The sequence below is a fragment of the Saccostrea cucullata genome, unplaced genomic scaffold (genome assembly GCF_032062105.1).
Source record: "Saccostrea cucullata isolate Sc308-1 unplaced genomic scaffold, CSIRO_AGI_Scuc_v1 ctg7628, whole genome shotgun sequence".
NCBI lineage: Eukaryota > Metazoa > Mollusca > Bivalvia > Ostreida > Ostreidae > Saccostrea > Saccostrea cuccullata.
In genome coordinates this window covers 4,106-16,210 of record NW_026931407.1, presented here as the reverse complement: position 1 = coordinate 16,210, position 12,105 = coordinate 4,106, and the positions used below count along the sequence as shown (strand labels likewise).

Here is a 12,105-nt window from a genome sequence, read left to right as displayed (position 1 = left end):
AATGTTATAAGGAATTATAATAATAATATTATATATAAGAAAATTCTATTTTTAGTAACCAAGTCAACACTACTTGTTAAAACCAAAATCTGTAGTGAAGCATTTTGTATCTTGGTATACTCTATTTGTGAACCAAGTAATATTGAAATTTAACCAAAATGTCGGAAGAGTCGGGTTTTGAAAGAATTTCATCAAAATTTCTCCTTTTTAGTAACCATGACAACATTTATCAAAATCAAACACCAAACTGAATGCAGAGAACTATGTATCTCACCATAGCTTACTATCGTGTCAGGTCTTATTGAAATAGACCAAACCTGTAGGAGGAGTAGCTTTTTGAAATATTTTTCAAAGATATTTTTTTTTTGTAACCAAGACAACATTTTTTGTAAAATCCAAAATATGTAAAAAAGAGTTGTATTTTCTTAGTATACTCCATAAGACATATAACCTGTAGGAAGGAGAAGATTTGGTCTGTGATTGCTGACGACAGTTTGGTGTCTGTATACTGGTTGATCTGTTTGGTCAGAAAGCTCGCGGCCAGGTCTGCCAGCTATAAAATCAAACAACTAAGGAACATCATCACAAAACTCTGGGGTAGGATTAACAACTACCAAATCAATAATAACAGGATATAACAATAAATTATAAAGCTCGCGGCCAGGTCTGCCAGCTAAAAAATCAAACAACAACTAAGGAACATCATCACAAAACTCGGGGATAGGATTAACAACTACAAAATCAATAATAACAGGACATAACAATAAATTATAAAGCTCGCGGCCAGGTCTGCCAGCTATAAAATCAAACAACTAAGGAACATCATCACAAAACTCGGGGTAGGATTAACAACTACGAAATCAATGATAACATTCTATACTGGCTTACAGTAGTATATCTTATCAATATCTGCCTAATTTAAATTTATTAAAAGGTAAACATCTGTTGATTTGGTGTTGATCACAAGTTCAGTGTCTATAATTCTAATATGCTCACCTTCTCTGTTGATTTTAAGTTGATCAGAAGTTCAGAGTCTATAATTCTAATACTCTCACTTCGTCTGTTGATTTGATGTTGATCAGAAGTTCACGGCCTATAATTCTAATATGCTAACCTTCTCTGTTGATTTGATGTTGATCAGAAGTTCAGGGTCTATGAATGGCACTGGTGTCTTTTCCTTTTCTTTTTCCCCTTCCTTAAGAAATCAATAGAAAAACCATATTATAGTAGGTCATTGTTTAATGAGGTGTCCTCATTTCATAATTTTTCCCAAAACACATAAAACACTGATTGAACAGTTTGAATTTCTAATCAACCAAACATGTTTTCCTACCGCAAATAAAAACATTACATCTCCCAAAACTGAGACATTGAAGGAGTTAGCAAGCATGTCTCTGGTTTATGTCAAACAAGTAAACCCTGCAATGAGAATTTTTATCCAATCCAAGGCTGTGTTATGTTTGATGTTGTTAACCTTAAGAAGGGTGGTGTCCTTGTCTCAATCTCAGAACTTAAAGATCAAGGTTATTTGTTAACGAGATGTTGAAAAATCACTATACATAATCTGTCAAATCTGTTGGTTTAATAACTTATCAAATACTCCGTATGTTGTGCATCCAGGACATGAGGGTGTAGTCAACATCTATATTAAATGATAATTCAAATATAGACATTCTATGTTAGATGATAATTCAAATATAGACATTCTATGTTAAATGTTGTCTTCCAAACTTTGAACTTCCCAAATTCTCTCTTTGGTTTAGGTGGTCATATATAACTTACACATTCTTGGGTCATTCTCTCTTTGTGTGAAATGAGAATCTCCCCTTCTCTCTTTGGTTTAAGTTTATCCATAAAAAAGATCTCCCCTTCTCTCTTTGGTTTAGGTGACCGGGTTTAGGTGAGATGTATAACTTATTTTTGAAATTTTTCTTCCAGTGACCTTCTCTCTTTGGATCAAGGTGATGACACAACCTTAGGTCATGAACAATCTTAGTATTGGAGTAGTAGATTCTAATGTCCCTTCTCTCTTTGTTTAGAAAGATATGGACCAGACACTCCCCTTCTCTCTTTGGTTTAGGTGAGATGTATAACTTACCAGTACATCTCCCCTTCTCTCTTTGGTTACAGGTGTGTATTCCTATGTACCCCCCAAACTCTCTTTGGTTTAGGTGAGATGTATAACTTACCAGTAATTTTTCTTCTCTCTTCCATTTATAAATAATTCAACAGCCCCCTTCTCTCTTTGGTTAAAGATGTAAACTTACCATATTAATCTCCAGTTCTCTCTTTGGTTTATATATATACCATGTATACTCCCCTTCTCTCTTTCTTTAGGTGAGGTATATTCTGTGTTTTATGTAGTCTCTCTTGGTTTAGGTGTGATGTATAACTTACCAGTATTATCTCCCCTTCTCTCTTTAATTTAGGTGAGATGTATATTTTACCAGCATTATCTCTCCTTCTCTCTTTGGTTTTGGTGAGAAAGTTTAATTAAAATTTTTCCCCTTTCTCTTGGTTTAGGTGCACATGCATAACTTACACAATTTTAAAGCACATTCTCTCTTTGGTTTAGGTGAGATATATAACTTACCAGTATTGTCTCCCCTTCTCTCTTTGGTTTAGGTGAGATTTGTTGAACTCACAGTATTACCCCAGGCTCTCTTTACAGGTGAGATATAAATACACCGTTTTTTTATTTGCCCCTTCTCTCTTTCGTTAGCTAAATGGTATAACATGTAATGAATGGCGACACTCTCTTTAAATGAACTACAATATAGAGATGAGATGTATAACTTACAGTATTATCTCCCCTTCTCTCTTTTCGGTTTAGGTGAGATGCATATCTTTACCTCCCCTTCTCTCTTTGGTTTAGGTGAGAAATGCATAACTTACAGTGCACGTCCCCTTCTCTCTTTGGTTTAGGTAGCTGAATGTAAGAACTCAGGGATTTCCAGTTCTCTCTTTTTTAGGTGAGAAAAACCACCAGGAGTTATCCAACTCTCTTTGGTTTAGGTGCAGATGTATAACTTACCAGTATTATCTCCCTTCTCTCTTTGGTTTAGGTGAGATGTATCACTTCTCCCAAATTATCTCCCCTTCTCTCTTTGGTTTAGAGACATTTAACTTAGCAAGCCTCTCTCTCTGGTTCAGGTGTCATACAATGGAATTTCGCAATGAAAAATTTCTCTCTTGGTTTATGTATCCATGCAGAGCTGAGGTAAGTTTGATCCCCTTCTCTCTGGTTTAGGTTCTTACTATACATAGCTTGTCTCCCCTTCTCTCTTGGTTTAATAATTTATTAACTTACCAGTATATGTCCCATTCTCTCTTTGGTTTAGGTGAGATGTATAACTTACCAGTATTAAATCCCCTTCTCTCTTTTATATAGACATTATATGTTAGATTATCATTTGGTTGAAGCTCACTTTATAACTTACCAGTATTATCTCCCCTTCTCTCTTTGGTTTAGGTGAGATGTATAACTTACCAGTATTATCTCCCCTTCTCTCTTTGGTTTAGGTGAGATGTATAACTAACCAGTATTATCTCCCCTTCTCTCTTTGGTTTAGGTGAGATGTATAACTTACCAGTATTATCTCCCCTTCTCTCTTTGGTTTAGGTGATATGTATAACTTACCAGTATTATCTCCCCTTCTCTCTTTGGTTTAGGTGAGATGTATAACTTACCAGTATTATCTCCCCTTCTCTCTTTGGTTTAGGTGAGATGTATAACTTACCAGTATTATCTCCCCTTCTCTCTTTGGTTTAGGTGAGATGTATAACTTACCAGTATTATCTCCCCTTCTCTCTTTGGTTTAGGTGAGATGTATAACTTACCAGTATTATCCCCCCTTCTCTCTTTGGTTTAGGTGAGATGTATAACTTACCAGTATTATCCCCCCTTCTCTCTTTGGTTTAGGTGAGATGTATAACTTACCAGTATTATCTCCCCTTCTCTCTTTGGTTTAGGTGGGGGTGAGGACTTGACTGTGATCCCTGGGGTCTCTCTTGGGTTTAGGGACACCTCCCTGATAAATCCTGAGGGTCCTGTCTGCTATCTCTATAGGGACACCTAAAAATAACCTTCTCTTTTACAACATTTATATCACTGAGCTCACACGAGTTACGGACACCTAAAAATAAACTTCTCTTTTACAACATCTATATCACTGAGCTCATACAAGTTACAGTTTGATGTAAAATAATTTGATAAGAAATGAGGTTGATTTCCCCCTGTGAGGTCCTCGCTATTTTAAGTACAGTCTACTCACCACTTATGAGTTTGATTTTCCCCTTCGAGGTCCCACAACTGTTAATCATACAGTCTACTCATCACTTATGAGATTAATTCCCTCATGAGGTCCCCACTGTTAATCATACAGTCTACTCATCACTTATGAGATTAATTCCCCCCAATGAGTCCCCACTGTTAATCATACAGTCTACTCATCACTTATGAGATTAATTCCCCCTATGAGGTCCCCACTGTTATTTATAGTCTACTCACCACTTATGAGGTTGATTTCCCCTGTGAGGTCCTCGCTATTTATAGAACAGCTGAGGTCAAGGTTGACTGGCCCCAGTACCATTCCCCCATTCTCAGTGAGGGTGAGCTGTAACAGAGAGACACAGATCCCATCAGCACTACTGTTATGGGTGGGAACAGCCCGGATGTTTCCATCTACACCTAGACCTGTGAATGAAACAAGGACGGTTTCTTAATTTTACAAATTACAGCTTTGTATTCATTTCCCTGGTTTAATTGTGAGGCACCATTGAGTAAGTCAAGGGTAAGTCAATAGAAGTATGAGACTGTGCAGGGTCCAACCTAAAATGCTAAAAATAAAGTGATTGTTCGATCTTTATCATTGTTCATCAAGTGCTTTCTCTGCATCGCTATAGACATTGAACAAGCTTCACTGGTTCAAAGGAGACATTGGAAGGATAATAATTATAAAGACCCCCTTATGCACTGGAGAGGGGGGGGGCGCAGATTTGTATCCAAAAAATACACAAAATTGGATAAATCGATGGGTTTTGGGACTCCTATGCAGACCCAAAACTGGTCAGGCCCCCCTTTTCAGGATTTCTGGATCAAAAAAAAAAGATTTCTGGATCCACCACTGCTTATGTACTGCTTCAGTCCAGAGTCCTGTGTTAGTCTAAAATTCTTGCATGGGAGGTAAAACGACACACGATCAATAAGATGTGACACTAGGGATGTGCAATTTTATCAGTATACCGGTATATCGCGATTTTTTGTTGCGTGATACGTATCGGTATCGTGATACAGAGACCTAAATACCGGTCTTTAGGTACATATTATAAAGTCCAGAAAGTGTTCATTTATTTGTGCAATCTTTCAATTTACAACTACAGAAATTATAGCTAGGAAAAAGTAGAAAATGGTTTTTATTGTAAGTTTAAATTCAAAAGTAGTCCCATGACCAATCATGGACTTGCTATTTTTTAGAAAATGATTTTTAAAGATTTTTCCTATGTATTTCTATGTAAAACTTTGGTCAGCCATTTTGGCCCCGCCCTTCCCCCGGGGGTCATGATTTGAACAAACTTGAATCTACACTACCTGAGCATGCTTCCATATAAATATGATGAATTATGGCCTTGTCATTCTTGAGAAGAAGATTTTTAAAGAATTTTTCTACATATTTCTATGTAAAACTTTGGTCGGCCATTTTGGCCCCGCCCTTCCCCTGGGGGTCATGATTTGAACAAATTTGAAACTATACTATCTGAGCATGCTTCCATATAAATATGATGAATTATGGCTTTGTCATTCTTGAGAAGAAGATTTTTAAAGAATTTTCCTATATATTTCTATGTAAAACTTTGGTCGGCCATTTTGGCCCAGCCTTACCCCCGGGGGTTATGATTTGAACAAATTTGAATCTACACTACCTGAGGATGTTTCTCCATAAGTTTCATCTTTCCTCGCACAGTGGTTCTTGAGAAGAAGATTTTTAAAATATGCCACCGAATTTTCAGTTATTCCCAATTATCTCCCCTTGAATGAGGGCGTGGCCCTTCATTTGAAAAAAACTTGAATCCCCTTTACCCAAAGATACTTTGTAGCAAGTTTGGTTGAAATTCGCCCTTGATTGGATCTTGAGAAGAAGACGAAAATGTGAAAAGTTTACGGACAGACAGATGGACGCCAGACAAAATGTGATCAGAAAAGCTCACTTGAGCTTTCAGCTGAGGTGAGCTAAAAAAGCATGAAGTGCCCAAAATAATGTTATATCGTATAACATAAGTTGAAAAAAGCATTATTCCTTATAATTTAATTTCAGTGTAGACAATGAGACATTTTTTCCTCCAGAAAAGCTTCAAATTGAGCATATTTTAAAAGTTACTAATTCTCAAACAACAATAACTCGAATACCATGGATATATCAAAGTAAGATGGAAGTCTAGAACACTTTTTATGCTCCGTAATTGAATATTCAGAGGTAATATATAGATTTTATGGAGTTACCATATTCATGATATCAAATATGTTATGGTTAAGAACATATTAATTAGGTTTACTTAGCATGCTTAGATTATTACAATAGTGATGTTTTATTTCCTAATCTTAATTATTTGGTATTCATACCTTCAAGAACCTCTACTAACATGACTATATAAGCTGTAACCTTTTTCATAACATAAGGAAACAATTTATTTCAATATTTGTGTGATTAAAGTCAATTCTAACTTGTAGATATTAAACATTGTTAAACATTTCCTTTTACAGAAGGTTTTATCATTTTCTTCCTGTTTCTGTATTTCCTGCTTTTAAATGCTAAAGACATGGTGTATGTATTTATTATTCTTCATTAAATGCTAGATACATGGTGTATGTAAGACCGCAGAATAGGGCTGGGCAATAATATCGATATTTCAATATATTGCAATACAATGACAAAAAATATCGTATCGCAATACGATTTTGTAATATCGATATATTGGCAATATGCTTAGATTAAGGAATTTTGTCATTAAATGTAAAAATGGACGTATGAAAGTTTGTTATTAACCCAAACAGTAAGTCAGAAGTTGTTTTGGGGGAACATTTCAGAGCATAACTTAAAAGAAATCAACAAGATTTTTTTTCTGTGTTGGTTACTTATCATAGTTATGTACATTCTGCATGTAAAATAAAGTAAATATAGTAAGAAAGTGCCATTTAAATTACATTGAAAATATTGCAATACATATCGCAATACAGTTAAAAATATTGCAATATATCGCAATACGAAATCTCTGGCCAATACCTAGCCCTACCGCAGAACATTAACTGGCAAGATGGAAATACGCAGCTTACGTCATTTCTATCTGTTAGTTACAATAAAAAAATTCAATGACAGACAATGAAATGGGTGGGTACAATTCGACGTGAACGGCCGAGAAAAAATTGGATTGAAATTCTAGTTTGAAATTCGTTTTCATAAAATAAAGAAATAAAGAAAAGGTTCGTTATTGTGGAAATATTTCTACTCAATACCATTATTCTGTGATTCTGTGATTTGAATCATTTGGTTTAATTATTTTTCAATTCAGGTAACTACTTTAAACTTAGTCAGTATGTTGCTGTTTGTTAGATTTTCATTAATTTTGTTGTTGAATATAATTTAAATCATGAGATTTATTCTACTGTATAAATGCATGAACCAAAAAACATGATTTTACACCAAAATAATCAGAAGCGACCAGAAAGATTATGGAACCGTGACAGTCTTATGCAATTGTTCCTAGAAAGTATGTTCTATCATTAAAATAATATTGTCATACAGACCCAGTTTAACAATAGAATTTATTTCATGTATTGGCAATGTAGCAAAATAAACACGGGCGATAATTCAAACTCAGTGCATTTACTAAAAACAATCCATAGAGTTCCCAATGTCAATATGGCATGTTAAAATTTGAAGTGAGAAAAAAACATTGAGAAAGTTTGAGTTTTGTCATTATATCATTATGGATTATTTTTTAGGATATTAAAAGGAATAATTATATATATACAATCTTATGTACAACATGTACAATGTTATGATTAATTTGGTTTTTTCCAGAGTATTTTATTTTGTATTCTTCAAAATCATTTGAGAGCTTTTTTTCCTTTATAACTGGTACCGATAAACGGCACCTTTCCCAATGCCAAAAAACATTAATTTTTCCCAATTCTGTGACTAAAAATTCCCAATTCAACTATGAAGCAACAGACCACGTCGACATCATATGTCTTGTTAAATGAATCATTGTACAAGTTGTCTATTAGTAATTGTTTCACTTCCGCTTAAATCGAAAGTAGAGAAAGTCGTAATTTGGCGGGACCTGCAGTTTTAGACAGCGTAGCGTCATACATTTTGACAAAAGCATGACAATGTGAAAACATGGGACGTTGATAAAAAAAAAAATAAGTACTTGTTTCTTATTCTTTAAAACAAGCAGTAATAGGTAATTAAGTTGGAATAAACACAAAATATGTTGCATTTGCATAAATAAGAGAAAATTCTTTGTTTTTCTTCGATGTTATTTTTCCCAATTGAACCCTTTCCCAATGGTTGGCAGAGCTCCAGATAAGGTGCGTATTTGCAGAAATACGCATTAAATTTTACAAAATACGCATTTAAAATCAAAATAGAGCGTACAATTACGCATTAGAAATCATAGATACACATTACACCACGAAAGTACTGCGTACAAGTTGAAGAATACATGTACGACTTCCTCAATACGAATTGAGTATAACTCATTGTTTGATTTTTCTCAAAACCAAGTGCAGATTTAAAAGCCTTTTAGTGACCAGGAATATTCTATTAATGACGATGACGATCTCTATTTCGGGAAGAAGAATCAAATTTTTAGATTAAAATTAATTTCCATGCAGAAATACTATGCACTCGGCATAACTTTGTTTTATTATTGGGTTCATATCTCTCAACTTGCCATATTAACGAAGATTCTTTCAGTTTACTCTTGATACGATATCTTAAATGAAGGAAAAGTTTTCCGTGTCTCTGATGGTACAGTGTACCTTGACCTACTGTATAATCTTCATTGTTAAATAAGAATGCTTCCCAATCTTAACAAAAAGTCTTGTTAGTATTTACAAAATTCATTAAAATAAATGCAGGAACTGACCAGGTCCAGCACAATACCCCGATAAAGGTATATAGCTTGATAAAGCTATATAGCTTTATCAAGGTATTTAAAATACCTTGATCAAGGTATTTTATGTAATGAAAATTCAAAAAAATTCTTTAAAAATTAATTACTGAAAGTCGAGTTCTGAGTTTTTGTCAGTGTGTCTACTCGTGCATGAAAAACGCTATGGTATCAAAAAGAAAGCATAAAATAACGTCTCCTCATACGACACGTTTTTATACTGATTTGTTTGTGTTTGAGTACTTTACATGCATCGGTGAATTTACTGACAACAACTCGGAACTCGACTTTCAGTAATTAATTTTTAAAGAATTTTTTTGAATTTTCATTACATAAAATACCTTGATCAAGGTAAATACCTTGATACCTTGATAAAGCTATATAGCTTTATCAAGCTATATACCTTTATCGGGGTATTGTGCTGGACCTGCTGACTGAAGTTTTTTTTTCCTCTTCAAAAAACTTGTTCTTCGATTACAAGCTCAAAATCAAAATAGAGGTAAAAACATTTATATATAAACAAAATTATGAAAATACTCTTCAATCATTTTGCTGAAAATCAAAATCTGCATTGATTTGAAAATCAGGGAGTAAATACACTTTGGGGTAAAAAATTATCTGGAGCTCTGGGTTGGAAAAAAAATTTGCTTATGTGGGACATATTCTGACTGTGGTGAGAGGCTGTGGTTTTGTCCTGATCCAGACACAGTCAGATTATTCTAACTAAATTGTTCCCAACTTGTTTAAATGCCTTTGCTACAAAAATATATACCAAGTTAATCAATGCCATAGATGACAAGGCAGTCAACCATACTTCTGTGTGGAGTCACTAACAAACTAATTTTACCGTGCCGTACAAAAGCCTTATAAGTTCACCGGCTGTGAGTTCTTGAGGCCCTATGTTCCACCAGGAACCAAAAGAACCATGATGATGATGCGTGTTCTACTTCATATAATTGTTTACCTATGAGGAGAACCTGTCCGCGTCCATGGACCGTGACGATGAAATCATGCGTGACATCCCTAATCGTATACAAATCTTTCGTTTTCCCAGAATCTGTCATTTTATCATTTCCTTCATCTCGCTTCTAGTTTTCCTCATATCAGTCACATGTTTGAAATTACCCTTCTTTTGCTAAAGAGCTACTTTCATTTTCGTTGGCGGGAAATTTTCGAAATTTGAAAAAAACCCTACATCTATATTGTAATATGACTGCTACCCCAAGAGGGGTAAAATAAATATTCTGCTCCTAGGACAGTCGGGTTCGGGGTGACTGTCACTTATCAGTGACTATTTACTATTTTAGAATCACACAAAGTAAAACAAAGATAACAAAGATTTGATGAAATTTAACGTTATTTACAATGAATCAAGATGAAAAACTGGTACCTCCAGTTAAGCAAAGTATAAACAAAAATAAAAGGATGATATGAATGATGATGAAATTTTCAAGGGGTTTAAGGAAATAATTTAGGAAAATATAGCTTTTTTGAACCTAATTTAGAATTGTACTCTATTTAATTAGTTTAATTTAGATCGGGCTCGAAATTCCTGATATTTAGATTAAATATGGCGCTGAACTTGAAGTGGATAAATTTTCAATTATTTTGGAGAGAAAAAATTAGTGAGTTAGAGGGATGTGCCCTTGAAATTTATACCGAAATCGGTATTTAGTGCTCGAAAACGGGAAGATGGGCTTACCCGTAGCTAAGGTGCTATGAGCAGTGGACGCAAGAACTCGAAGTCCGCTGAGACTACCGAAACACGGCCTTGTATAACTGTGAGTATACAAAAGAAATGGTCAGCCAACCATGAAACGTTAAAGTACATCTTATTGGATAAAATAATTGATGATAGGCCTTTCAGGTAACATTTAAGGTATAAGCTTACTGAATTAAAGGCAATATGGATGACAAGTGTATACAAAAACGGACTTAAAAACATGAGGCAAATAAACTAAGTACTTTAAGGAAATATATACTATCTTTGTACTATAAGGCTATTATTATTGAATATTCTTAGATATAATAGTAATTAAAGGGCTTATTTAAAATATGGATAAATTAGGCCATCCTTAAAAAAATCTTTTTTTGCGGTAACGCGCCTCCTCATTTTAGGTGTGAGTAGGTAAGTAGGCTTCTTTTTTTTTTTTGAGACTTACTAATCAAACAAGAAAATTAAAGCATTCTAAATGAATTCAATCATTTATTGCCCAAATATAGGAACACATCAGTTCTTTTTTTAAAAATGGCGTAGGTGCAATGGAGATGTAAAAAAATATCAATCGGATAAAAACAGAAAATGGATATGTATAAAAAAAAGAAAAAAAAGAAGATTTTTGAACTGATAAAAAAAAATCCAGTAGGGTGGATTTTGATGAGTCTGTCATGTTACCGCAAAAGAACATTTTTTTTAAGGATGGCCTTAATTAGATAAGGATGAGTTTTTCCACAATATACCGGTATATGCACGTATAATGATAACTGATTGATTGAACGATTAATATTATTTTAAGCTGAGTCAGCAACATTTCAGCCATATACAAATATAGCTGGAGTATTGACACTCAATTTGAGTTAGCTGCAATAATGTAGCCCTCTCCCCTTTTTTTGGGAGAGGGCTACAACTCCTTAGGATCTCCGTAATGGTGCAAAAGCGGGAGCGATTCACTCCCACACGAATTTCAGCTCAAATTGTCAGTAAACGGCTATTTTATTTATATATCTTACCTGGACTTCCGAAATGAAGTTATTCCAGACATGAATCGATCCGAAAATATAGAGAACAATCCATATATCCGTATTTTTCGTGTATGTCAACATCACATCTTAAATTTATCCGCCATGTTTACTGACCTTGACAGATTTTATTTTGGAATGAGTGTGACTAAAATGGGTAGCGAAAACCAGGCCGGGCCGGGATTTTCGATA

The 12,105-nt window shown here is 34.4% G+C and overlaps 1 pseudogene; it reads right to left on the bottom strand.

Annotated features, from left to right (window-relative positions):
• The window catches only part of LOC134232525 (uncharacterized), a 41,830-nt pseudogene extending 31,564 nt beyond the window's left edge, over positions 1 to 10,266 (bottom strand).
• Positions 10,267 to 12,105: the final 1,839 nt, after the last annotated feature.